Source organism: Octopus sinensis, linkage group LG1, assembly GCF_006345805.1.
Source record: "Octopus sinensis linkage group LG1, ASM634580v1, whole genome shotgun sequence".
In the NCBI taxonomy this organism is placed as follows: domain Eukaryota; kingdom Metazoa; phylum Mollusca; class Cephalopoda; order Octopoda; family Octopodidae; genus Octopus; species Octopus sinensis.
This window is the reverse complement of record NC_042997.1, coordinates 105,275,644-105,280,643: the sequence shown is the minus strand read 5'-3', so window position 1 is coordinate 105,280,643 and position 5,000 is coordinate 105,275,644.

Genomic DNA, 5,000 nt, shown 5'->3' with positions numbered 1-5,000 from the left:
ACGCTAAAAGTAAAAGATGTTTTATATGATACATTCTACCAGTGTCCGAAGTTTGAAAGTGTTTACTTACAAAAAATTAATTTCTCGATCTGCCGATGAAAGTGAGAAGTTCCGTTGTAGATACTGTGTGGAGCGCAAAAAAATATTAATTAGTGCATCCAGTAAACTTTAACAGCAATAAGATTATCGTGAAGTTCAGTTTAACCTCCATTCAATTAACGTCACAAACTGAATTTTTAATTACTGATCTTGATTTGAATAGATTGACCTTTATAGAATATATTCAAATATTGCAGAGGATTCTATTTCAGAATTAAGGCAAGCAAAAACATATATAAAAAAATATGCGCACGCGCACATACATCCACGCGTACGCGCGCACACACGCGTACGCGCGCACACACGCGTACGCGCGCACACACACGTACACACATATATCCAAGCCTAACCATACACGTACTCACCCTCTCCCAACCACCGTTTGCTGTGTCTATCATTCATCTGCGGTTTCAAATTTCTTTATTGACCGAAAACGGCAATCAAAGAACAATTAGCAAAGAACCATGTTTAGGAAGTGCGGTATATATATGGAAAGTTCCTTCACGGTTGACCAAAAATTGTTTTAGTTAGTTCAAGCCTTTCGCTCAATCTCCACCTCTCTGTTGACAACAATGATCTTCCTGCGTGAACGTAGGCGTTCAAGCGAAAATTAAACACGAAAACAGGATGGCCAGGAATAACAGGAAACATTAATATTTGTTTTGCTTTTTATCAATGTTTATTAGTTTATACATAAATATTTATATAGGTATTGGTGGCCGAAATATTAGAGTATGACCGGTTATTTTATAGTGCATAGGTAAGTACTTAAAATACAAGTGACCAGGGGTAACAGATACGGATTTAACTTTTTTTTTATTTTAGAGGTTTCTTTGTAATGTATAATGTATGGCGTAGGAGTGGCTGTGTGTTAAGTAGCTTGTTTACGAACCACATGGTCCCAGGTTCAGTCCCACTGCGTGGCACCTTTGGCAAGTGTCTTCTACTATAGCCTCGGGCCGACCAAAGCCTTGTGAGTGGATTTGGTAGACGGAAACTGAAAGAAGCCCGTCGTATATATGTATATGCATATATATATATATATATTATATATATATATATATATATATATATATATATATATTATATATATATATATATATATATATATATATATATATATAATATATATATATATATATATATATATATATGTGTGTGTGTGTGTGGTGTGTGTTTGTGTTTCTGTGTTTGTCTTCCCAACATCGTTTGACAACCGATGCTGATGTGTTTACGTCCCCGTAACTTAGCGGTTCTGCAAAAGAGACCGATAGAATAAGTACTAGGCTTACAAAGAATAAGTTGATTTGCTTGACTAAAAGGCGGTGCTCCAGCATGGCCACAGTCACATGACTGAAACAAGTAAAACAGTAAAACAGTAAACAGTATGGTGTGGGTATGTGTGTTGTTGATGTTGTTGTTGTATATGTGTGTGTATGTTTGCGCGTGTCGGTGTGTATTCTTTTACAGTCAGTGGAATGTGGTCATGCTGGAGCACTGCTTTGAAGGTTGTCGTTGAGTAAATCGACACCAGTAGTTTATTTTTTTCACTGTCTCATATTTATTTTATTGTTGTCTTTTGTCAAACCACGTGATTATGGGGACGTAAATCAACCACCACCTTCTGGCAATGGTGTGTAGCGGTAGATGATAAACACAACGACAACGCACATATAAACATATACACACGCATATACGCAAGCACCCACTCTACAACGTTTCACACACTAACACACACACACACAAACCCATATACACACAGATACACACGAATACCCACACACACAAGCACAAACTCACATACACCAACTCACACACAAACTCACACACAGAGAAAAAATACGCACACACACAAACAAACGTACACATACACACACACAAACTCACGCACACACACACACACCACACGCGAACACACAAGCACAAACACACACACAGTTCCTGTTTTTACAAAATTCACTCATAGAGCATTGACGGTCCGGCGCTGTAGTAGAAAACACTGGCTGCGAGGTTGAGAAGCGAATGTCTAAACACACAGATGCGCCTATGCCACATATGAATATATATATTTTCACGTACATACCTTCCACAACTATATGACAAAAATAAAATTCTTACCCAATCAATTTGCTAAGCTTTATTGCAGAATACTCATATATCCCTCAATTTACTCTCTGCCTGCTAAAGTATGAAAAGGACACATTAAATAACGCGTCCCCACATACCTTTACAAAAGGAAATTTCTGTCTATAGGCTTGCATAATCAGAGTTTAGAAATACGGTCGAACATGGGAGAAAGTCGCTACACATTGACCGTTTTGCTAGAAACCGCAGTCACATTTCCCTGAAACCACACCTTGTTGTGTTAACGAGTAAGGACACGCTGGATGATGTTCTGAATAAAAGTTATGATGACTATAGCTTGAAGGTATTTTCGTCTTTAATCATAGGTCTTTTTAAATAAATAGATAGATAGATAGATAGATAGATAGGCGTAGGAGTGGCTGTGTGGTAAGTAGCTTGCTTACGAACCACATGGTTCCGGGTTCAGTCCCACTGCGTGGTACCTTGGGCAAGTGTCTTCTACTATAGTCTCGGGCCGACCAAAGCCTTGTGAGTGGATTTGGTAGACGGAAACTGAAAGAAGCCCGTCGTATATATGTATATATTTATATGAGTGTGTGTTTGTGTGTCTGTGTTTGTCCTCCCAACATCGCTTGACAACCGATGCTGGTGTGTTTACGTCCCCGTAACTTAGCGGTTCGGCAAAAAAGACCGATAGAATAAGTACTAAGCTTACAAAGAATAAGTCCTGGGGTCGATTTGATCGACTAAAAGGCGGTGCTCCAGCATGACCACAGTCAAATGACTGAAACAAGTAAAAGAGTAAAAAGAGTAAAAAGAGAGAGATAGATAGATATATAGATAGATAGATAAACTGATCGGGAGATATGCAGATACATTTGACAATGTAATTGCCGTGTGTACTCAGCAGTTACAAGATGTTACCTATCATGCAGAAACTGTTATACAGCTCATTCCATCTCCCAATGTATGCAGAAACACTTTCAGAACAGAGAAAAAATTCATTGAGAAAATGATTTCAATTAAAAGCACTACAAAAGTATTTCATTAAATCAGAGTCAGAAGAGAAATTAACAGAATATATCTTCAGCCAATGAAAGAGAACAGCTTTGTTGCCAGATTCGTGATTTAACTTTGATTAATTAACAGATCTTGCAATTATTTCCTCCGGGAAAATCAAATTATAAAAGAGAGTAAGATCTCGGAAGGTAAGACATCAAAAAGCGGCACTATTATATCAGCTATACCTATGATAAACTTTAAATTAGAAAATAAACTACAGCCAAATATTATTGATTGCTACATCAATAAAATGCATGTTTCGTTTGAATCATCAAATTATATCAATGAATGCGCGGAAATGCCATAGCTTGGCTACTAAAGAATTCTTCAAAAGACGTGACTAATAGTGTATATGGGAAAGAATATTTGTTAAGCAGACTTTTGTAAGACAAGCACTTTAGTTGAGATAGCACATCAAATAAAATAGCTGTTAACACTTCCGATTTAATGAATGGACATCTAAAATATCACCATCGTTACCACTATTTCTGGCTTTTGTACACTTCGCACTCTATTCGGATCATGTAAGCCAATGCCCCTCAGTTGTGTTTAAATGAACCAACTACTTCTGTATCATGATTGTTACAAAATACAACTGGAAAGTATTTCCTTTTGAAACCAAACTGTGTAGAACAAGATCTGTACAGTTTAGAAATACCTCTCTTAGTGAAAGTGGAAAACTTATGGAAAACTTATATTTCTTTTCCAAATGTGTACTTTTATGAATATGAGGGGGGTAGATAACGGACATGTTTCTTCAAGAAAGTGAATACGGATGCCAGCGATTAAAACAAAGTTTGGATACAGGTATAGTAAATGCTTCCCAACCCCATAGAACAAATCATTTCAAACATTTTAGAAAGAACATTTCTATATTATTATTATCATTATTATTATTATTATTATTATTATTATTATTATTATTATTATTATATTAATAATAATAATAATAATAATAATAATAATAATAAAATAATAATAATAATAATAATAATAAAATAATAATAATAATAATAATAATAATAAAATAATAATAATAAATAATAATAATAATAATAATAAAATAATAATAATAAATAATAATAATAATAGATAATGCAATTATTGTATACAGTTCTCAGGTGCACCACAACTTGTCAAAAGTGCGTATAAAGCATATGCAGTAATGTATAAATGTCTGTGTATGAGTCAGATGCATGCTTGCGTGTGTATGGAGGGGAGAAAATCAGGTGTAGTGTTGGCAAATCTCAGGAAGCATAGTTTTGAAGGATGCAGCGCTCCGACAACTAACAACTGATGCCGGCAGTTTGTTCCATACTCCAGCAACTCTTAGCGTGAAAAAATGTTTCCGAAAGTCATGGGAGTTGTGCTGTTTTCTGACTTTGTAAACATGTCCACGGGTGTTAGACAGGTGGAGTTTGAAAAGGTGCTCAGTTATTGATTCTAATATAGTTAATAATTTTATGGGTGTCTACCAAATCAGTTGCCAGACGTCGGTGTTTCAATGTATCCATGCCCAGGAAAGTAAGGCGTTCAGAATATGGCAAATGTCTGATGGAGGGTGTTCCCTTGGTTGCACGTCGCCGAACGGTTTCCAGATGATTGATATCCTGGGGTTCCAGACTGGTGATGCAAATTCCAGGTGAGGTCACACCATAGCTATATAAAGCCGCAGATAGATAGCCGGAGAGCGGCTCACAAAGGACTTGGTAAGTGATGCCAAGACACCCTCAGCCTTCTTGGCAATTTTAGCA